Source organism: Lissotriton vulgaris, chromosome 9 (genome assembly GCF_964263255.1).
Source record: "Lissotriton vulgaris chromosome 9, aLisVul1.2, whole genome shotgun sequence".
NCBI classification, from domain to species: Eukaryota; Metazoa; Chordata; class Amphibia; order Caudata; family Salamandridae; genus Lissotriton; species Lissotriton vulgaris.
Genome location: NC_141697.1, coordinates 1,217,590,121 through 1,217,614,164, shown reverse-complemented (window position 1 = coordinate 1,217,614,164; position 24,044 = coordinate 1,217,590,121).

Here is a 24,044-nt window from a genome sequence, read left to right as displayed (position 1 = left end):
CTGAACAGATACCCTGATCATGCGTCCGCCGGGATTCTGCGAGATGGCTTCTCATATGGCTTCAGGATCCCGGTGGGCAATTTTCGTGGGACCACTTCTTGTAAGAACCAATTGTCCGTGCAGCACAACCCGACAGTTGCCGCCAAAAAGATCGCCAAAGAGGTTAGCTTGGGGCGAGTGGCAGGACCGTTTGGTGACCCACCAACGGCTGATTTTGTGTGCTCCCCATTAGGGGTGGTGCCAAAAAGGGATGCGGGGGAGTACTGGCTCATTCACAATTTGTCGGCACCAAAGGGGGCTTCGGTCAATGAGGCGATCGACCCTGAGGTTTGCAGTGTAAAGTATGCATCTTTCGATGACGCTGTAGTACTGTTGAATCGCCTGGGTCCCGGCGCATTGTTAGCAAAATCAGACTTCAAATCTGCATTCAGGTTGCTTCCGTGGCATCCTCAAGATCAGCGCTTGTTGGGCTTTACGTTTCAGGGGAAATATTACATGGATATGTGCATGCCAATGGGTTGTTCAATTTCGTGTGCCTATTTTGAAATGTTTAGCTCGTTTCTGGAGTGGGTGTTCACAAAGGCCACAGGGCACCAACATGTGATGCATTATCTTGATGATTTCCTATTTCTCGGCCCAGCGGGCACTCTGGACTGTGCACGGGCATTGCAGGACTGCTGCGTGCTCATGCGGGGTTTCGGGGTTCCATTGGCGCCAGGTAAGACAGTAGGGCCGACTACCTCCCTGGAGTTTCTGGGCATAGAACAAGACTCCGTGGAGGGGTGCTTCCGCTTACCGGCGGAGAAGATCGCCAAATTTAGGGCTTCCCTGTTGCAGTGTCTCCGGACTGAGAAGGTGACATTGCACCACTTGCAGCAGACAGTGGGTCAGCTTAATTTTGCATTAAGACTGATACCGATGGCTCGCCCTTTCTCTCGATCTATTGCCCAGTCCATGGTAGGCCTCAGGGAAGGGCACCACCACACGAGACTGTCGGCTGAGGTTCGCCAGGACATGCTCATTTGGCTGGCATTCCTGGCGGACTTAAACGGCCGAGTGGTCTGGAGCAAACCCCCAGCCTCGTCGGCGGAACTCGGCTTATGGACGGACTCAGCGGGCAGCGGGGGGTTTGGTGCGATCCTCGGAGACCGCTGGTCGGCACAAAGATGGCCGGCGTGATGGCAAACAAACGGCCTGACAAGTAACATTGGTTTTCTAGAACTCTTCCCCATCTGGGTGGCTCTGTTGGCATGGCCGGAGGATTTCAGAGACCGCTCGGTGGTATTTTGGTCCGATAACATGACTGTGGTTGAGTGCATTAATCAGCAGGCAGCACGCTGCAAATGGTTCTTACGATTGTTGAAAGAGATTGTGTTGCGATGCATGAGATTAAACGTACAGTTCAGGGCAAAACATGTGCCGGGTGTACTGAATAATGCAGCTGATGCGCTCTCTCATTTCAAAATGCAGGCTTTCAGGGATTGTTTACCCTCAGCGGAGCTAGTGGCGGCACCATTTCCTGAAGCACTGTGGCAAATCGGTGCCCCGGACTACAAAACCTCGTGGCAGCCAGTTTAGCACCCAGGACAAGGAAAACTTATGAAGGGGCGTTCCGCTCATACTGCGCCTTGTTGGGGCCGGCATGGGAGCATAGATGGGGGCAGGAGGAGTCCTTTATCCAATTTTTAGTGGCACTTCATAAGGAAGGCCGGTCGGCGGCAACCGCAAATCGGTATAAGGCCGCCATATCATTTATGGCACAGCTCCATAGGATGAGGGACCCGACGGACTCCTTTCTAGTCAGGAAGGCTCTGCACGGCTGGCGGCGCTTAGAGGGTTGCAGAAAGGATAACAGGCACCCGATAGGTTTTGATAAGTGACCACCTTGCTGGCTAAACTAGAAGAGACATGCTCCTCGCCTAACGAGGTAATACTATTCTGAGCAGCGTTCACTTGGCGTTCTATGGGGCCCTGCGGGTGAGCGAACTAGTGGCAGCAAATAAGAAAGATATGGAAGGAGGTCTGCGCAGGGATCACATCCAAGTAAGGGGGGATTCTCTGCTGATCTCGATAGCCAGGTCAAAAACGGACCAGGAGGCCCAGGGGAATGGTGTTGTGTTGCAGCGTGCTCCAGGTAGTCCCGGTTGTCCAGTGAGGCATGTTGAGGCCTACCTACAACAAAGGTTGACAACGTGGGGGGGGGCCTGCTGCGACATACGGACGGCACCCCGTTGACAAGATTTCAGTTTCAAAGGATGCTGGCAATTACGATTGCAGCAGCGGGCTTGAACCCGAGTGATTTTGGGACTCATTCATTCAGAATAGGGGCCGCTACAGAAGCTACGGCCCTAGGTCTGCAGGCAGACAAGGTGAAACAGTTAGGCCGTTGGTCTTCGAATTGTTTCAAGAGGTATGTGCGACTGCACATGTTGTAAAAGACTGATGAAATGCACTCACGCTTGTTGTCTTTTCTTTGGATTACAGTTTCACAAGCCTGTGACGCAGGGCGGAAATTGGGATCGGCCCAGTATCAGCTAACCACCGCAACAGGATTACGGAATGGAAATTGAGTGGTCTGGGTCGTGGGCCACTCATACGTGAGGCGTGCCGGGGACATATTCAAGACAGGTGATGCGATCCACACATCTGAGGAATATGGGTTCAGGGTGTCCTTCCATGGGAAGGGCAGCCTCTGTATTGACCGACTGTAAAGTTTTGTGGAGGAACTATTAGGGCGGCACAGGTCACCGCCATCTGTAGTCATAGTGCACGTAGGGGGCAATGACTTGGTAAGACTGGGCAGACGGGCTTTAGTTGAGCACATACTTTCTGTAGTTAGCTGGTTAGCAAAAAGGCTCCCGGGATGTACGATTGCCTGGTCTCACATGATTCCCAGGAGGGTATGGCGGGGTGGCTTGTCTACGACAGCGTTGAACCATTCGGTAAAGAGGGTCAACAATAAAATGGAGAAATTGTTTCGCTCTGCTCATCTCCAAAGCATTTCTCATGGGTGCGTCTGGGGCGATCACTGTTATTCGGATGATGGGGTACACCTGTCCAGGGTGGGTAATGACTTACTGATAGGAGACATGTTAGCTTGGCTAGTGGGTTTGAGGAGACATGACCTATAGGAGGTGTGGGGGGGCCAGATAGTCGGTCAACTATCTGGCCTGTGGCGGTAAGGTCATGATCGGTGAGCAGTGATTTCAAGGTCCCTAGGGGGGGCACCACCCATTATGGATGGGAGCGCCCGGGGGAGGCGGCCATTGGCCCCTCCCACGGGGGGCGGAACCCACTACGGATGGGTCGCCCAGGGGGTGACGGCCATAGGCCCCTCCCAGGGGGAGACAGCTATATGCCCCTCCCCAGAATTTCCTGGGGGGTCGGATATCCGCACCGGCAGAAGAGAGTGCGGGGAAAGGGGGGGAGTCCACGCTGTCCTTCTTACGGATACCTCGCACGGGAACTCGGACGACCTTAAGATGGCGTCGAGTGAAAGGGGGCCCCCACGACAAGGGAAGTTACAGTTGGCTGCGAGGGTAAAGTCCTCTGTGCATGCGCCACTCACACGTGAGGGCGGGAAGTTGGTGATAGGGATCTGACACCGGTTAAGACCTTGCCGTTGGCCCTTAATGTTAGGTTGTACAAATTCGATGTAATGCATTTGTCATGATGTTAGACTCGCCTAGGAAATCTTTGTATTAGAGATTTGTTAAGGTTAGCCTGAATACCTGTCTTCATCAAAATGTAATTGAAGTTGAATTTGTACATGATACATGAAACGTTTTAATTTAAAGTTTTAAAATTTTGTTTCATATTTTAATAAATAAGGCCGGGGGGGTCGTGAGGCCCCCCCGCCTTCCAAAAGTTCAAATCTGTGTCTGTCTCCTCCCATGGGGATTGGTGTTGGGAGGGGTGGCGGGCATCCCGGGCCATACTAAATATGACAGTCTGGAGGTGTGGCACACGGTATAAGCAGTGCTTAATTTGAGCCAGTGGTTTCTGGTGTTCAGCACTGCACTTAATTCTCAAAACTAGCACTGATGTCAGTCCACCACACGGTGTTGCTGCCTGCCTAGTTTTGAGATGAACACAACAACAGCGCTTAATAATTCAATGTACATGCAGCACACCCCAGCAGGAATCTTCTGGGACACGTCAATCCTGCCCCAGAAACCTACAAGCTGGTCAGACAACATTCCTTGCAACACTCACAAATGAAGTGTGCTCTGCTTTGGAGTTCAAAGGTCACTGTCAAAGCATGCAACACAAAAGGGCGCGGGGTAGACAAAGTTTTAAACTGTTACATTCTAAACACTTGAATGGAAACTCAATTATACTATTTCACGTCTTGGGTGGAGGTTTTTGATTCTGTGTTTTTTATGCTGGACACGTCAGTAGTTTTTCTATGTTCCTGTACAGGAAAAACATACCACTGCAAGTAACCAGAAATACGATACATTTTCTCCAGATTATTAGATGAAATGTGAATTTCGTAATCAAGCTGCCACATTGCAGTGGGGCTAGGAGGCATATCCACTCTGAAATATAGACATAAACTGATGTTTCGTAAGGTTTCTCAGGGTTATGCAATGATCATATGCACTGTAATTCATCGCAGGCAATGGAAGCCTGGGTGGGGGGGGGGGGGGGGAGTCTAAAAACAATATCCTGCGATGCTCTTTTCATTACCACAGCTCCCCTGCTTATTCACTGGAATATTGTTTACATTGCTGCTCCTTTTAGGATAAGCAACTTTCCCTTTTCCGTACCCACCGCTCCAAGAAACGTTTTCTTTGACACACTAGGGGTCCGTGGGGGGCAGTTTGTGGTTGCACTTTACCCACTGGCTTTAACAAAAATCTTTCTGGATATGTGGTGTTTGTCAATAGTAGTGACTGATGGGAAATTTTATAACCATAAATTTATCAAATTTGATTATTGTACGGGGCACGCCCCACACTATTCTGTGGGTTTTACTACAAAATGGTTTCCACGAGTTTTGGGTGATGTAAACTAACACTTAGATAAGAACGTGCCGCTCGCAGTCGTGTGCGGAGCATTCTGAGACCCGGGACTTGTGGTTTGCCTTGTTGAAGCCAGACTCTGCCAACTTCCACATCGTGGGTAACAGCGGGAGCCGGCATGCTCCATCCCAGGTTTTGCTGAGCCAAAGCAAAGCTCGAGGAAGACCCCAGCGGGAGCGGGACTGCGAGGCACACAGGTGATTGCGCCGGACCAGCGCGCACACCTGCTGCCTCTTCCTGCCCACTCCTCCCTGAAGGTGCATAAAACGACTCGCGGCCCCCGCTTCGCGGGAGCCGCTCGCAGTCGTGTGCGGAGCATTCTGAGACCCGGGACTTGTGGTTTGCCTTGTTGAAGCCAGACTCTGCCAACTTCCACATCGTGGGTAACAGCGGGAGCCGGCGTGCTCCATCCCAGGTTTTGCTGAGCCAAAGCAAAACTCGAGGAAGACCCCAGCGGGAGCGGGACTGCGAGGCACACAGGTGATTGCGCCGGACCAGCGCGCACACCTGCTGCCTCTTCCCACCCACTCCTCCTCCTCCTACTTTTCCCCGCCCATCAGCGCGAACGCGGGACGCGCGCGGGCGAAGACCGGGCAAAGAGCGGGCCGTTGTGTGACCGTTAGGTGGCTGGAGAGGCTGGGCTGGGCCCCGTCTCTTTCATTCCCATTGTGTTATCCCCTAGACCCGAGTTCCCTACGTATTTAACAGTATTGACACTTTCCCTGTGCGTAGCACGCGTCGCTGACTCTATCATTCTGTGCTATTTAGTGTTTCATTACCATTGCTTGGTTTGGCCGTTTTTTTCTCCTTTCCTCTTTTCTATTACTCCTAGGACCAAAGCTTTTTAAGTACCTTCTGGTTCTGAATAGACACTCTTGCTTAAGCCCCACAGTTGCGTAATCCCCCACCAATATGGACACCGCTTCACCTGGGATTGCGGGGGGAAACCTCAACAAGGGCACATTAGATAATTACTTCAAGAAATCTACCTCAGAAATCGAAAAGGAAGAAGCCCTAGCGGAGAGAAGGGTGGAGCGCCGTCGTTCCATCTAGGGTTATAAGGCTAGACTCTCATTGACATTATCCCCGCATATCTTTACATCTAGCTCTGGGGTGGCCCCTATTACTGAGGACCCTTTCGCAACACAGGGAATTCCAGAACTTTTAAGGGACACTTTTCCCACACCACTCTCACCTAGGGCCCTAGTTAGCCCCCCTACTATCGCTCCCTCTCCATCCTGCAATTCTGACGTAGGCCAGGAAGCTACATCAGCTACCCTCCATACTGGTAAAATCACCGCCAAAAATCAACTGAGGAAGACAGAGGTCCCGAAAATTCATGGTCCACCGCCCAATAAGAGAAGGAGGAAGGGGGGTTCTATTCAAAAGGGCCACTCTGAATTCGGCAAGGGGAAAGGGGGTAGGGCAGCTTCTGCCCCTAAACCAACAGTGGATACAAGACCTGTAATCACTCTAGTGACTACACAAGAAACACCACCACTTACAATTGCCACTACCCCCTCAAGTGCTAACATCGAGGACACTCAGCCGATCGCCCCCACCCTGGAGCTTCTTGAGCAAATGCTCAGGACCCTCACTTCTCCTATTGTAGACAGATTATTGGCTATTGAAGAACGGTTGGGGAATTTGGAACAGGCTATTGTCAACAAGCCGGACAAGCAGAAGGCCCCTCCCACTCCTATTCCAGCATTGGCTGCGGTTGGTTTACCCAATTCCTTAAAACCTACCTCAGCCAAGGCGGCCCATACATCATCCACTACCACCACAGCGGCCTTATTCTCTAAGTCCAATGCTCCTGCTAAAATAGTGACCCATAATCCCCAAGGGATTACAACCTCTACCATTCCTTCCCGACTTGCCATGCAAACGGATGGCGCCATCCCGAAGGGTGGAAACAGTACGGCTGCAAGACCATCGCGGCCGGCTGGAGAGAGGGAATCCCTAAGTAGAGTAGTAAAACGTAGAACTCCTCAGGTCGAACTTCCTCCAGAAGCACTACCCTATGTAGTGGTGCTTACGGGTGTTCCCACCCTTGACCCTGACAAGCGAGAAGGTCCACAGCAGCTTAAAAATAAAACCATGTATTGGCTGTCTAAGAACAGGCCACTCCCAGGTAATGTTAATGGGGACATTGTGCATGTGCGTCGACTCCCCTGGCTCGTGGGGCGGGAGAAAGACATTGAGGGCGACTTGATTGTGATCAATTTCAGGGATCCAGAAGCTGTTAGGCACATTTTGAGCTGGATGCCAGGGAATCTAGGCAAATCAATAATGCCGTGTGACCTTACTTACTTCTATCCCAGAGCCCTAGTAGCTCCCCTGTCATGCCCCTGGCCTCCCATGGCCCTGACAGGAACCCCAGGTCCAAAACAAAACAATCATTACTTCCCCCCGCAGCCTGGCCCCATGGTCCCAAAGAATGCATATGGGTGGGAATCCATCCCGCTAAGGGGCTATGGTACTAACCCTAGGAGGTCGGACTATCCTCTTGAAATAGGGGGGATGGATCATTTGCTTCCTTTCACACCCCTGGAAGTCAGCAATAGATTCGAAGTTTTTTCTGGTTTGGATTCTTGTGATTGACGCCTGGGCATCTCCCCTAGTCATCTTGCTCTAGAGAGGGGGTTAAGCGTGCAGGATGTTAAATCTTATTCATCTGGTGCAAACTCCCCTCCCCAGATGCCAAGTGACTCCCATGGCACGACTCAAATCCTTTCAGTCACATCTAACCACAGTCCATCTGCTCCTCCAGGGATTCCCATCTCGCATGTAAACAGTGATAGTGATATTACAGGGGCGCAGGGATCTACATTGCATTCTGCTTCTGGAGCCCTGAGGGTATTGTCATGGAATGTTGCAGGTATTGCCAATAAGATATACACTGAAGACTGGGACTCCCTAATAACAAATAGCGACATCTGTCTCTTTCAAGAGACATGGGCGAGGGAACCCGTGCTCAAAACTGGCTACGCAACATTTGAAATTCAGGCCACCTGGAATGGCAAGGGAAGGCCCTCGGGTGGTCTGGCGGTGTGGATAGCGTGTCACATTGGTTGCACAGCGGACACCATAGCAACGTCCTCTCAAGACATCCAGTGTGTTGTACTGAATTGGCCGGGTGCCCCCAAACTGGCAATCATAAATGTTTATTCCCGCCCAGTTGGCCCAACGGCGGAGTCCACCACACTAGAAGATCTTGCGTCCTTTCTGGGTCAGTTGCCGACCGACTACAAGGTGGTAATGGGTGGAGATTTTAACTGCCACTTCGAGCCCTTAAGGGGCTTGAGGGAAGGGGCCCTTATGGCAGAAGACAACTTCTGGGGCATTCCAGTGTGTCAATCGCCCCACCCCAGATCCTGGTCCCCACTTGCGGTCCAAATTATGTCACTGACCCTTAACTTTGCGTTAAGAGCTTGCAATGGACGTACACCCTCAGACACCCCTTCAAAATGTACATTTAACAGGAAAAATCATGAGTCGCGACTAGACTACATCTTTGTAGATACCAGTCTTTGGTCAAAGGTAGTGGATTTTAAAATAATCCCCCGCACAGATAGTGACCACAATGCTCTTCTACTTTCCCTGGCCCATCTCCCAGCACATTCCGGATCACTACCACTTGAGGATAGAGATGATCGGGGTAATCTGGTACTGACCTCCAATAGGCGTAGGGTGAGATGGCAGAAATTTTCTAAGTCAGAAGAAAATATTGGGAAAATCTACGATCTGGTGCTGCCTAAATTCGAGGCCCTGGGCGAACTAGTTAGCCAACCCAGCTCCCAGGACTTTCATGAAACTCTAGCCCTTATCCATGAAGACCTAGTGGGAGTTCTAGGTGAGGTTCTCTACCCTGAGGTGCCAAAGCCCAAGCAAAAGACCAGAACCTCCTCCTGGTACAACTCCGAGTGCAGAAAGGCCAAATCTGACCTTATCAAAGCACTCTGCACGTGTCACCGGATCATCAACGGTAGGGCACCCCTCCCCTTGCAAGACCTTCTGACACAATATGAGCCTGTGCGTTCCCTTAGATCATCTGGCACGCGACGCCTGGCCATTCCTAAGGTGTCCAAAGCCAGGATGGGTGGCAGGTCCTTTAGGTACCTGGCAGCGTCCAGTTGGAATGAACTCCCTGTGGCGCTCCGCCTGGAACCCTCAGAGTCCACCTTCAGAGCTAAACTGAAAACACTTCTCTACTCCCAATAGTGTTCCTTCTCCCACCTCTCCAGCCTGCACTAGGATCTCAGCGCGGGGACACGCCGTCGGCGTCACCATGCGCTCTACAAATCTCCCTATTATTATTATTATTATTATTATCACCGCAGTCAAGGATGGTGTCGCTCGGACCAGGGTGGCCGACCTGCGGCGCCAGTATAAGGCCACAATGGCCCGTGCGAGGTCAGACTGGGACTGGGATAGATGGCAGGATCTTTCAGCAGCCCTAACAACTAAGGACTCAAGTAGATTCTGGTCACTAGTCACCACTGGCTCAGGGGAACCCAAAGCTGCAGTTGAACCTAATATTGCAGCACATATATGGGAAGACCACTTCAGCAAACTTTATGCAGATACCCAAGAGAATACTGATGGCGTTGTTGCAGCACTCCTATCCCTTCCCGGGGACACCTTGGAGTTCACGCTAGGGGAAGTGGTCAGTGCAATAGACGGTCTTGCGTTGGGTAAGGCCCCGGGTCTTGATAAATTACCAGGTGACCTTTTCAGGTCCCATCCAGAGATCTGGGCGCCCTACCTGCATATTCTTTTCAATTCAATTGCACGTGGAATGGCGATCCCCTGTACTTGGTTGGGGGCAGAGATAGTCCCAATCTTCAAGAAGGGCTGCTCTCTGCTCCCATCCAACTACAGGCCGATTAGCCTCATAGATGTCCCCCAAAAGCTTTATTCCAGACTTCTACTGGACCAACTCCTGGACTGGATGGAGGAAAATGAAATCTTAAGCCCCCTCCAGGCTGGCTTCAGGAAAAATACGTCCACCATAGACCAAATCTTCCGCCTCGTCCTCATTTTTTGGAAATCGGTGAGCATTGAGGGAGGGAGACTGTACATGGTGTTCGTAGACCTGAAGTCAGCATTCGACTTGGTACCACGGAAAAAACTCTGGGAGGTCCTGAAGGAGATGGGAGTGCCCACTAACCTACTACAGGCCATAATAAGACTCCATCAGGGCAACTTTGCCCAGGTACGATGTGGGCGAGGTGGAGTTTTGTCAAAAAGGTTTCCTGTTTCCAGGGGGGTTAGGCAGGGATGCGTCCTCGCCCCTACTCTCTTTTGTCTCTACGTGAATAGTGTCATCACACACTTAGTTAACGTTAGGGACAATGACGCTCCGGTTTTGGCTGGCAGGAGGGTGCCGGCAATTATGTTTGCTGACGACACCCTCCTGCTCTCCAAATCCTATATGGGAATTCAGCGAATCCTAGACGGATTTGGTCTTTTCTGCAGGCAGCATGGCCTTGAGATCAACACAGGGAAGACCAAATTCATGATTTTTAACCCCTCTCTCACAACCAGACCAAACCCATCCCTAAACTCCACGGTACTGGAGAGGGTTAAAACATTTCAGTACCTGGGCGTAACCCTACACGAGAACTTATCCTGGGGACCACAGATCTCAAGTTCGCGAATAAGGCTTTCTCAACTCTCTGGGGCTATCTTAAGGGTTACGAACACCTCAACCTACAAACCTATAGCTCCTGCAGTTGAGATGTACAAAACACAAGCGAAATCAGCTGCACTTAATGGAAGTGAACTATGGGGACATCAAGCTGCAAATGAGTTGGTGCGTGTTGAAAACAACTTTCTGAGGCGTCTTTTGGCCCTCCCAACTGCAACTCCTCTGTTTCCCTTACACTTAGATTTGGGTTTGCCGTCCATTAGGGAGGACCTTGATTCCAAACCTTTAAGATTCTGGCACAGACTTTGGTCAACAAATGAGCTTAGACACTATAGGCAAGATCTTGTGCATGTTATGAAATTAAATCACAGTGATAAGATCCCTTGGCTATCCTTTGTCAAGCAAGAACTGTTCCGGCTCGGTTTCAACGAGCTGTGGGAGGACCCGGAAACAGGCTGTAATAGGGTCTCCTGGAAAAGACTTGTGGAAGCTTACAAGGAACAAAATCTTGCCTCTCATGTGATTGCACCCCGCACCGGCACTCTAACTTATCGTTTTATTGAATCCAAAAATTCTTATAAGTTTGAAACCTTTATGGATTTTATTTACCCGATTATGGCAAGGAAGTTATTTATACAGTGGCGGTTCGGCACCCTACCTATCAAATCCTTTACTAGCAAATGGACCAATGGAGGGGACAAAATATGCCCTGGCTGCAATTCCTGCGATGAGGAGGAAATTCATGTTCTGTTTTTTTGCCCTTCCTACAAGTCACCTAGGAAATATTGGCTTGTGCCCCTATGTAGGAATATGGCAATAAGGAACTGTGTAATATCTTACAGAATACTGAAAACTGATTCCTCCCCCCATATTGTTTTCGCAGTCGCAAAATATCTCTTGGCCATGTGGCGCATTAGGTCCAAGTTGATTAAGGCAAAACCACCATAGGATGTATGCCACACCACTGTGTCATTGTAACCTCTAACTCCCGCTGACAACGTCTTCTATCACATTTTGTCTATTCCATTCCCAATGATATGAAATGTTGTTGCCTGTTCCTTTTATGCACTTTATATACCCGCTTTTAAATGTTATGAAATGCTGCTACTTGCTCCCTGTATGCATTTTATATGTCTGAATTTTAAATGTATGTATGTCTTTTATGCATCTTTTATGGCCTAAATGGCCGAAATAAAGAATTTTTGGATTGGATTGGATAAGAACTTGTGTTCTCCAGTGAATGTCACTCCATGCCATGTTCTCAGGTCATTTCCTGTATCATTCCCAGCCCTGAAGAGTCTGGGACCACTGTTTTCCCTGACGAAACACGTGTTGGATGGCTGCGTTGTACAAACATAAATTAAAGAAACCAAGACACCAACGAAGAATATTGTTCAATTGCTTTCTAACTACACTTGTATTGCCTGTTTTTGATTTGATCGTGTACACGGGATTGCAGGTATATTGGCGGAGGAAATTAACTCTCCCACGTTCGTGGGACCACCCTTTCCGTCTAATTACTAATTGCCAGCGCTTTTATCTCTAAATCGCTGTTGTCGCCATTCTCTGCTCTGGTCCGTGCATACAATCATCAACTGTAACATTCTCGGAAATACTGATTATGGAAAATCCTCCTAAACAGGACAGATGGGAACCATAAGTGGCATGTTTAAATAATCTTGACACATACGTAAAGAAGACTCATTAAAGTTTAAGCCAGATAACACAAGCTTTGTGTTTCAGTTTAAACACAAATAAACCGTTGTGTATGAATTTTTAACAAACTTCACATACACTTTTAATCCACTTGGCCCACCTGTTCGTTCATTAAAGAGAATCTAACAAATTGGCTCAGCCACCTTAAACATGTTCAAATCCATGTTATTAGTTTGGGTATGAAAATGAAAAAAGTTATTTCCGACCACTCCCTGATACTGTTAACATACACATATTACCAGAGGGGGCGACAACGTATTTCCCCATCTTCCCTGGCTACCTGAAGGTTCCCAAGAAAGCCATAGTCTCTACAACACGACACTACTTCCAGGAAAACGCTTTGTCAGTCCACTCTCCGACCGTCCTATGGGAGTCCTATAAGGCTGTTTTAAGGGGTCAGGCCATCACATCTATAACAGGTCATAGGCCGGAACAGCAGCAGGAGCTCATCACCATAGAGACGGAATTGCAAATGGCCGACTGTTGTGGTGACAAATTGTCCTTATTCCTTTAAGGACAATTTGTCTGTTGCATGCCTGATCTCGGGCGCTGTTGTGATTTGTATATGCCAATCGTTCCGGAGCTCTGTGAGTTCTACAGTTGCAGCGGGAACACCAGGATGAGTGGTTGTGTGTTTTTCTTTCTCCATGCTTAAAACCTAATAAAGGTCTTCAAACCAAACCTTCGTTCAATGACCATCATTTCCACACAAGAACCCTCTTTCTACATATGGCGACGAGAGAAGAAAGAAAGAATAAACCCACCGACCGGCTACTACGCTTTCATTTTACCACTTGTCACCTTTCAAACTACCTACTTGAAAGCTCAAAGAAAACAAATGACCATACTTTTAAACGAAGATAAGAGGAAATCTGCCATGTGTTCCCCATCTGTTGCCAGTAACTTAATTCAAAGAAACGTGTAATCGGAGAACAACGTCAAGTACTTTTCAAGCCATTCACCTCAGCTGTTGACTACGTGATCAAGGTGAAAGAGTCAAATAATCGCAAGTACCGAGTATGTTGCTGATTTCTTTGTGAGTGCTAATCCTTTGCTTACTGCCAGTTTGATTGAATGCCTGCCTGCTCCAAGGAGTTCCCAGTTGTGGTATCGGTCTAGTGTTTCAGGTGACCGGAACCGGAAGGGGTGAAGCGGAAGTGGTAGGCGGCCATTTTATTCTGGCGCCAACCGCACAGAGTTAAGAAGTGGTCCCGGCGCTCCGGTGAATAAACCAGAGTTAACTTACCCAAAGCCTCCTGCCTTTCTTATGGTAATTGTATCCTTACAATGGCGATGAGGTAAGGGATCTGACAAGAGAACCCATGGTGCAAAGACAACGAAGACAGCGGGAGGTGAAAACAGCAGCCCGGAGCGCGGCAGAGGACGAGGGAGAACCCCAAGGAGAAGCGATTACGCCCTCCGCTTACTTGGTTGAACACACAAGTAAGCGGAACCGCGAGCCGATCCCAACAGCACGACAGTAGCGGGAAAGGCGGCAGCGCGAGAACGCGAAGATAAAGCGACCCACCGTCCAGGGCACGATAAACCCCACTCCGCTGTAGTGTTAAACCCCGCGCACCACGCTGGCGGCACTGCAAGGAAAAGGGGAAGGAACGAACGCTGTTTACGTTACGGTCCGAGACGACCTACAATCGCCACAGCACACGGACGGTGCGGTTGGAGGCGGCTCAGCCAGCGGCGAGCACAGTGAAGAAGAAGCGGACAAGAGACAAGCTCCAGGCAGTCCGCCGGGCAGACCAGTCCCAACACAAGCAGGCCCCAGAGGGAACGGCAAGATGGCGACACAGTCCTCCTCCTTAACCCAATTGGTACCATTCCTCCTGAAAAGGGGAGAACCCACAATGCCGTGGGAAAACTGGAAACGGTACTATCTCAATTACCTGGACGCGTTGGAAGAAGAGAATGGAGCAGCGTACACAGGCCCAAGAAGGAGGAAGATCTTGCTACATAATTTAGGCCCAGAGGGGCTCAGAGTATATGACACCATCGTCAAAAAGGCAAGAGATGCGAACGACACTGACGTTTTCAGTCATGCAATTGAAGACATTGACGCGCATTACAGACCCGTAGTGTGCGTAGCCATAGACAGGCACAACTTCTTCAAGAGAAAACAGGAGGGCGGAGAGACAATTGATGAGTACGTAGCGGCATTGCAGAAATTGGCGCTAACATGTGAATTTGGCGCGCTACACCATGATCTGATAAGGGAACAGATCATAATGCACACGTCCAGCACGCATGTGCAAGAAAAACTGTGGGTGAATGGAGAGGCCCCCCTGAAGGAAGTTTGGGCTCTAGTGAAGAAAGCAGAAATGTTTAAGCGATGCGCCCAAGCTGCTCGGAAGGACACCGGAGCGACGCAGACGGTCTGTAGGATTGTGACGCAGAGCAAGAATGAGAAGGCCAAGCAGAGAGAACCACAAAAAGGACAAGAACACAGACAGAGCACACACCCAGGAAGCACGGCCAACAAGTCAGGAAGGGAAGGACGGCCATGCTGCTACAGATGTGGAAGCTCGTCGCACTTGGGAAACGACAAAGTATGCCCAGCGTTCAGGGCGAAATGTGCGTACTGCCACGTTTTCGGACATTATGAGAAGGTTTGTCGCAGGAGATCGAAAGGAGCCACGGTCAGGTACATAGACCAGGAAACCCAGGAAGAAGAAGGTAACCTGACAGGGGAAGAGGGCTTAGAGGAAGTCCTCTACATCGATGCCCAGATCTTGGACGTAGGGTGCGCAGAATCGGACAAGCCCAGGCTCAACATGCAAATTGGAGGAGTACCCATTGAGATCATCGCCGACTCAGGCGCCCCCATCACCATCGTACAAAGACAGGTATGGTAAGAGAAGTTTGAGCCAACAATTAAGGAGGAGCTGCGTCCCATGGACCTAAGGCCGGTCACGTACACGGGACAGAAAATACCGATGTTAGGTTATTGCCCTCTACTCTTCGAGTTCAGAGGACGCAAGGTGGAGTGCAAGCTATATGTCGCGGAGAAAGGACCGTCAGTACTCAGTTGGAAGGACCAAGGAGCGTTAGGAATACTACTGAACCCAGGAGGTGTGGAAAAAGTGATGCTGATGAACGTGGATGGCAGGGATGAGATAGAAGCCTGGCGCAGGGAATACCCCAAAGTGTTCAACGGGCGGATTGGTGAACTAACCAAGTACACACACTTAATCAAGCTAAAAGAGGGAGCCAAACCGGTCATCCACAAAGTAAGGAACATCCCCTTCTGAAGCAGGGAGGCGGTGCAGGCGGAACTCGACAGACTGGAAAAATGCGAAGTGATACAGACCATCGAGAGTGCAGAATGGCTCTCATCGTTGGTGGTAGCCCAAAAGCCAAACGGGAAGGTGAGGCTGTGCGTCGACCTCAGGGAGCTAAACAAAAATATCCTAATCGACAAGTTTCCCCTTCCTCGCATCAATGAAATGTTGGCCAAGACCAAGGGCGTAAAATGGTTCTTGACAGTGGACCTATCATCTGTCTACCATCAAATTAAACTCCATCCGTCGTGCAGCCACCTCACGTAATTCATCACACCCTTTGGGTGCTACAAATTTGTCAGGATGCCCTTCAGGCTGGCATCAGCAGCCGCAGTATTCCAAAAGTTGATGCACAGACTCTTTTGCAAGGTGGAAGGCGCTCAGTTCTTCCAGGACGACATCCTGGTTATGGGTGCGTCCAAACAAGAACACAACGAAAATCTACACACAGTGCTACGAACACTGCAAGAGAATGGATTGACGGCAGAGTGGTCCAAGTGCAAATTTGGGGTACCATCGGTTACATATCTTGGCCATGAAGTCAGTGAGCGGGGCATAGAACCCAAGAAATCCAACATGCAAGCTATATTAGACGCGCCAGCCCCAGGGAAAAAGGAGGACGTCAGGTCATTCCTGGGAATGCTATAGCAAATTCATACTCCTCTTTGCCACGAAGACACACTGTCTACGCCAATTACTCAAGGAAAGGAATGGTTTCAAATGGAACAAAGAGGAGCAGGAGGAATTTGTCAAATTGAAACAGGAAATGAGCGAAACGATTCCATTAAAAGGGTTTGACCCGAATGCCGAATCCATCCTTACTACTGATGCAAGTGATCGAGGCCTGGGGGCAGTGCTCATGCAGAGGTCAGGCCAGGGAGAAGTGTTGACGATCAGCTTCGCCTCGAGATCCCTGGCACCCAATGAGGAAAAATTCAGCGTCATCGAAAAGGAGATGCTGGCTGTAGTGTGGGCGATGGAAAGGTTCAGGCAGTATCTGTGGGGCGCAAAGTTTCTAGTCAAAACCGACCACAAACCCCTGGTAAAGGTCTTAACATCTAATGGACATGCCCATGCTACACCCAGGATAGCCAAGATGACACTTCGATTGCTAGATTTTGTGTATGACGTGGAACACATACCGGGTCCACAGAACAAGGTAGCAGACTTCCTGAGCTGGGCGGCAGCAAAGGAAGATGCGGATAGACAATAATCCTCACAGTGGGACAGCTATGTGGTGGCCACAGTAGAAGACATGGAGAAGGTGATCGGAGCCCAGGAATGGGAAGAGGCCTACAAATCAGACGAGGACCTGCAGGCGATAAAAGGGTACGTGGTCCACGGTTGGCCCGAGAAGAGACACCTTAAGGAGACATTGAGGAGGTATTGGGAAGTGAGGGACGAGTTGTCCCTAGGGGAAAATCCCCTGTTTCTACTGAGAGGCGACAAAGTGATTCCTCCCCAAGGAGTCGTCGAACATCTAATGACCTTGTTACATGAGGGACACCAAGGGATCACCAAGACTAAAGCGTTGGCTCGACAAGCCTACTGGTGGCCAGCCATCGACACACAAGTGGAACGATTCGTACGACAGTGTGAGTCGTGCGCTAAAGCAGACAAGTCCCAGTCCATTATGAGACCTCCTCTAGGAAAGTTCCCGGTGCCTGAAGGACCATGGGAGATGGTATCAGTTGACATCATGGGACCGGTTCTGAATGTCGAGGGCATTCAAAAGTGTGCCATGGTATTGATCGACAAATACTCCAAGTGGCCCGAGGTGGTCATAAAGGAGGCAGTGGACACAGATACAGTGATAGCCTTCCTGAGGGACATTTTTGTCAAAGAAGGAATTCCAAAAACCTTTATATGTGACAACGGGCAGCAGTTCACATCAGGGAAATGGGAAGCCTTTGTAGCCAGAAACGGGATAGAAGTCAAACATACCCCCATATATCACCCAGCCGGCAACGGACAAGTAGAACGATTCAACAGGGTGATCATGGGCACCATACAGGTAGCCATAAATGATGGGTTGGACCTGGAAAGGGAAGTGCCAAAAATGTTGTGGGCATACCGAACCACACCAGGAAGCACGGGGTACAGCCCCTTCAAAGTACTTAGAGGGAGAGAACCATTTACCAAAGACAACACAGCTTGGAGGAAGATGGTTGTGCAAAGTAAGTGGTCTCCAGCGGTGGTCAGGAGAAATCTAGAGAGAGCACAGGAGGCGTACACCGAACAATTCAACAAGAGGCGAAATGTACAAGGAGTATGGTTACAGAAAGGAGATTGGGTTAGAGTGAAAGTAGCGACCTTGAAGAGAAAAGGGGAGAGCAAATTCACACCACCCCTCCACGTTCTGGAGCCGTACGCCAGATCGGCACTACTCAGGGATGGAAAGGTATGGTCGCAAGACAGAATGGCAAAGTACAGCAAAATCTTGGAGTGGGGAGCTGAGACTGACGAAGGAATAGAGAACGTCGAGAGAGGCAAGGAAGATTGTGATGGACGGAGCAGGTAGAAGAAAGTACGCAGCAAGTAGAGGAGAGAGAAGTAAGGGAGGACGGTGAAGTTAAAGGAACCAGTGGTACAAAGGACAGGGGCAAGTTTAGATTGGTGAAGGAAAAGGCGGGAAGCACCCAAGAAGGAATAGAGACAAGTGAACCAGGACATGAGGAACAGGGAGTTGGGAGAAGAGAAGGAGCGATAAAGACGAGAGCAGGAAGAACAATAAGAACTCCGGAGAGATTCAAGGACTTTGAAATGGACTACAGGTAAGACTGTTCCAGTGTTGAATTTTGATAATATTCTGTTGTGAATAAAGGGGGGAGATATGTGGTATCGGTCTAGTGTTTCAGGTGACCGGAACCGGAAGGGGTGAAGGGGAAGTGGTAGGCGGCCATTTTATTCTGGCGCCAACCGCACAGAGTTAAGACGTGGTCCCAGCGCTCCGGTGAATAAACCAGAGTTACCTTACCCAAAGCCTCCTGTCTTTCTTATGGTAATTGTATTCTTACACCAGTGTATCCGTGTTGATCTGTTCTTCCCTGAAGCACCTCTCCTTCTAATGACGTCATGGAACCTTCAGGGGTACTGGTGGAGAAGCAGTGCGTACTACGTCATACGCCTTCCAGTGCTTCCCTTGTTGCCTGGTTACCAGGGGTGGCCGAAGAGGCTCTGTCAGCACGTCTTTGCACACCACGCAAAGTAGCCATACTCTGCAATTTCTCCCACATTACCACTACGTAATTAAAAGAAACTGTGAATCCAACAGCATATCGCAACACCGGTGAGTTTCAGAAATAAAGAACCTGCTTGTGCACACATCTGCTAACAATATAGCCGGTCCATTAAAGTGAGAACGCGAGGCAGACACCATTTTCTTTTCTCAAAATATGCACTCAATATAATAGTTTTATGAGAAAGAGATCTCATGTGATCGGAAGTGAACCTGAGTGTTATACTCCGACCTTCAATGCCGTTTGCAACCTGCCTTTGATTTGGCATTGTGAGAAGTTGGCCTGATATGCAGTGCTCACTATTCTAGTGATCACTATGCATCAGTCCAAACGACACTTATGGTGATTGGTTGTAAGTCAACCTTAGACCAGCTATCCTAGTAGCGTGGATACGAACAGTCTTCGGGCTAAACTCTAGAGGGCGTGTTAAGCCAGCTGTTATACCATCACATACCCCTTGAACACCAAGTGAAAGGACACCACACAAGTGTTATGAAAATAAACAGTGTATTTATTAGAATCACAACAGCCCTGTACTCTTTATGAGGACAGGGTACTAAGCACACAACAAAACTCTTGGGAAAATACTTCAAGTGCACAATCAATACAAGTGCCCGAGGGCACAGAAAGTTTAGTGGTCTCGGGCGGACCCGATAAGGCAAGTCGGAAGCGATAGGGACTCGGGACCCTTAAATAAGGAGGCTATGCAGGCACCGAAATGCCGAAGTTACCTAGCCCCAAGGGCTGCGGCTGCACAAGTCTTTACAGACGTCGGGAGTCTTCGCTGACGAGCCAGGAGCCGGAAGGAAGGAGTTGCTGGCCGGCGACCAGTGGAAATAGTTCGTAGAGATCCAAGCCTGGATCAGAGATGGATGACACCTGAAAGCAGAGGGGACCAAGTTCGTACTACTAGCCAGTAGTCAGCGGGTACCAGGAGGGCACCGGATGATCGTCACCTCGACTAGGTGAGTGGGCGACGCTAGGCTCTGCAGTCTCACGGACCAGGAGGCGTTGTCGGCGACCAGGTTGGAGGTGCGAGCTGTCCCACGAAGGTTGATGCTGTCGGCGTCGCTGGGCCCAGGATTGGGGCAACAAGCCTTGGCAAATTTCAGGGCCACGTGGTGGGCCTAAAATGGCGTCTTGGGGGGACCAGGAGGGTCCGGGGTGCTCCTCTCTCAGAAGGGAGCAAAGGCCAGTCTGGAGCAACCAGACCAGCAGCGTTGGTTGTCGGGTGTCGTCAAGAAGGTCACAAGCCAGCGGCTAGTAACCAGACAACGTGCTGAGCGGCAAAAGCAGAAGGGCCCCACGCAGATCGTGGAGATGCTGTGAGGCTGCACTTCGGTGCTGGAGCTGCTCAGGGTCGGGGCTTCTCGGACCCCAGAGCACTCACCAGAGGATCCCTCGGCGGTCGTGCTGGTTAAGAAATCGTGCAGGTATTGATGATGGCCGGTCCCTCGAGGTCTCGTCGCACCCACAGATCTCAGCTGAGCTGACGATGTGGGTAGAGGTCAGAGGTGCCAGGGAAGCCGGTTCTTGTCGAGCTGGGCAGTCGGATTCCTGAGGAAGGACTTGCAGCAAACCTCAGAGTTCTTAGATGGTGCCTGCGGATGCAGGGTGACTACTCCTTAGCCACAAGGGAGAAATCTTGAGAAGAGTCTTGAATGTCCTTTCGTAGAAAGTAGTTCTTGATTCAAAGATGATCTAATTTGGAAGGGTCCCCGCTCCTGCCTTTATCCTAAAGAAAGGGGTGGGTACGTGACTAGGTCCTGCCCTAGGGGTGGGACCAGGAAGGGGGGTGGTTACACCTCTCTTCCCTGCCGGACTTTCCCCAGGTCAGGGGCTGCGTGCCCCTGGAACTGGTTCTAGCCGGCAGATGCGTAGTGAGCACCGGGGTGCTACTCCGCAGTCACCTTCTTGTAAAGCCCTGCCTACCCAGAATACACAAAACCCTGTCTGGGATGGTGCGAACACTGCCCCGGACAGGAAACCCTTTGTCCAAGCTCTCCTCGCTGGAAGGACTCCCAGCAGCAGGAGGTCAGACTCGTGTCTGTGGTGGCAGCATCCATTTTGTGGAGCTGGGGCTTCAGTTAACTTTAACCGGGGTTCACAGTTACGTACATGTCGTGTCCCTCTAGAAGGGCGGAATGCTAACCTCGTCACCAGCATTGGTGAGGGGTCGGCATCCCGATTCGTATGACACCTTACTCGACATGTCTTGATAACGCGATACCGAAGTTACTAATATGGTACGCGTTATCATGGAACAGCCATTGGGTCTTGGTTCCGCAAGCTGCAACCGGGCTCGGCTCGTGCCAGAGCCCAATTCACACGATTCCACGCACTCTGCCTTCAGGATTGTCAAGGCCTGCCATAGGAGTGACTGATAGGAACTCGGGTGTCCATTTTAGGGTTAGATATAGGGATACTATACCTAAAGCAACGGGTGAGTACGCCACGTTGCCCCAGCTGTCGCGCAGCCAGTTGTGTCAGTTTTAGATGGCCATCCAGGGGTGGCATAATACCTGCTTCAGCCCCTGGTAGGCCCTGGGTACACCGATGCCCTGAGTTACAGGGTCTGACAAGGTGGCCCAGTTCCAATTGGGTAATGCACCTAAGGTACACACATCAATTTAGCGAGAAAACAGCTAGGCTGTGGGTCTGATTGGCAGGCCCACAGCCCGAGAAAGTCGTAAACCAGTGAAACAAAAGCAAAAAATCTGGGTGATCATAGGATTGCAGACCCTACTCTCCTACAGGCATGATTACCAACTCAAGACTTACCTCAAAGTAATCGTAATGCCTGATTAGATTATTAAAAAACATTGAAATGCCTCAAACTATTTTTCGCTTTTCAACACAGCTGTTTATGGATGTCTTCTGGCAATCTCTTTCTTCATCTACAACGTGATACATTATTATTCAGCAGACCGGGTGAATTATCCATCAAGACCATGGTGACCACCTTAATTATTTTAACTTTTTGTTTTTTGGAGACAGTATTTCTTCTTTCCTATGTATTCTGTATAATTCTATTGAAAAAGCCTAATTGTACATGGAGATAAGATCACTTAATTTTTACTGCAATCTTCTTTAGGTATTCTCCATGGGATTGATATTCTTTGCAGTTATATTTAAACAAGTATTTCCTGAATATATTTACGTTTATATTTGGAATAAGTAATTTTATGATTTACATGCTCAGTTTTTGTTCTCGCTGCCGTGTGACTAGTTATCACACCTTTTCCTCCAGCTTTTGATTGGGGTAGTCCTACGGTGTTACAGTATACTGTGTGCCATTATATGCCAAATGCCACACCCACTTAAATATTGCAGTTTTTACATTTTTCATACACAACAATTTTCACTTTCTGTGGCGTATATATACACCCAGTTTTACAGTTTGCATATAATGCTTCGTACCGTGTGGTTTGTCCACCACACCTAAAGATATACTTATTGTATTGTATTCAGTATTGGTTTGTATACATTGCATTTTACAGTGTAGTAGTTTTTAGTCATGTGGCTTGCACCCACATCTATTATGCACACATTTTTGTCATGTAGCCTGCACCCACATTTATTACGCACATTTTGCATTGATCTGTCATGGGGTCTACACTCACGTTTACTCTTCATAATATTACATTTTGTTAAGTGGTTTTCACCCACCCAAATATACATTTTGCTTTGTTCAGTGTGCCATGTTCACACTTCATATGTACATTTTGCTTTGTTCAGTGTGCCATGTTCACACTTCATATGTACATTTTGCTTTGTTCAGTGTGCCATGTTCACACTTCATACGTACATTTTGCTTTGTTCAGTGTGCCATGTTCACACTTCAGATGTACTTTTTGCTTTGTTCAGTGTGCCATGTTCACACTTCATGGGTACTTTACACCACTTCTGCCTATTGTACACATCGTTTCACGTGGTACGACCACATCTGTGCATTTTACACATTATTTCATGGTGCACAAGTAATTTGAACGATCCACCTTCTGTGGATTCGTCATTTACATTGTATTCTACTATTTACAAGTAGTTTGACCATTCCACCCTTCTGTGGATTCGTCACATACAATGACCGTTCCACTCTCTTGTGGCTTCGTCACTTAAAGTTTCATTTTTACTACACTTTACTTCACAGTGTTTTTCTGTTCAACTATGTTTCTTACTACTGCTGTACACTACTTCATTGTTCTTGTTCTGTCCACGCCAGTCCTCCACTCTTTCATTGCTTCTGTACTCTTTTCATCATATCACTCCCTCAACAGATTGCCGTAACCCTATACTTTACTGTTGTCAGCTTGCCCAGCTCTCATTATGTTTGTACTTGGGTTGTTGTTTATTTTGTTTGTGTGAGGGAGTGGGTGCTTACCTTTTGTGAGAAAGATGCTTGAGCTGTTTGTATTTTCTTTCGTGCTGTCTTCTTTTATCCTCATAAACAATAATTTTCATTTCATGTAACTTCTTTTCCAAAGCTCTTTTCTGTCCTCTGCATTGCCTGTTTTTCTTGTTGCATTTTATAACATTCCACCTTGACATTGATTGTTATGAATGCTCCTTTCTTTTTTGTCAAAAGAAGGGGGGTGATGTTGTGGTGACAAATTGTCCTTATTCCTTTAAGGACAATTTGTCGGTCGCGTGCCTGATCTCGGGCGCTGTTGTGATTTGTATATGCCTGAGCTCTCGTGCTACTGTGAGTTTGACAGTTGCAGTGGGAACACCAGGATGAGTGGTTGTGGGTTTTTCTTTTTCCATGCTAAAAACCTAATAAAGGTCTTCAAACCAAACCTTTGTTCAAGGACCATCGTTTCCACACAAGAACCCTCTTTCTACACCGACGCACAACACTCTCACAATCCAACACAGGCCACGGATCAATGCTTGCGCCTTAAACAACAATTACACAGGGACTACCTTAAGGAAAGGACCAAGCTCAAACTAACAGCCACACAACACAAGATATATGATACCGGCAATAAAGCTGGGAAGCTACTGGCCTGGCTTGACAAAAGAGACAGAAATTGGGTAGAGCAGCTACGAGCGAGCGATGCAGCAGTAACAACGGATCCGCGCCCAATAGTACATATGTTGGCGCTGCAATTCCAGC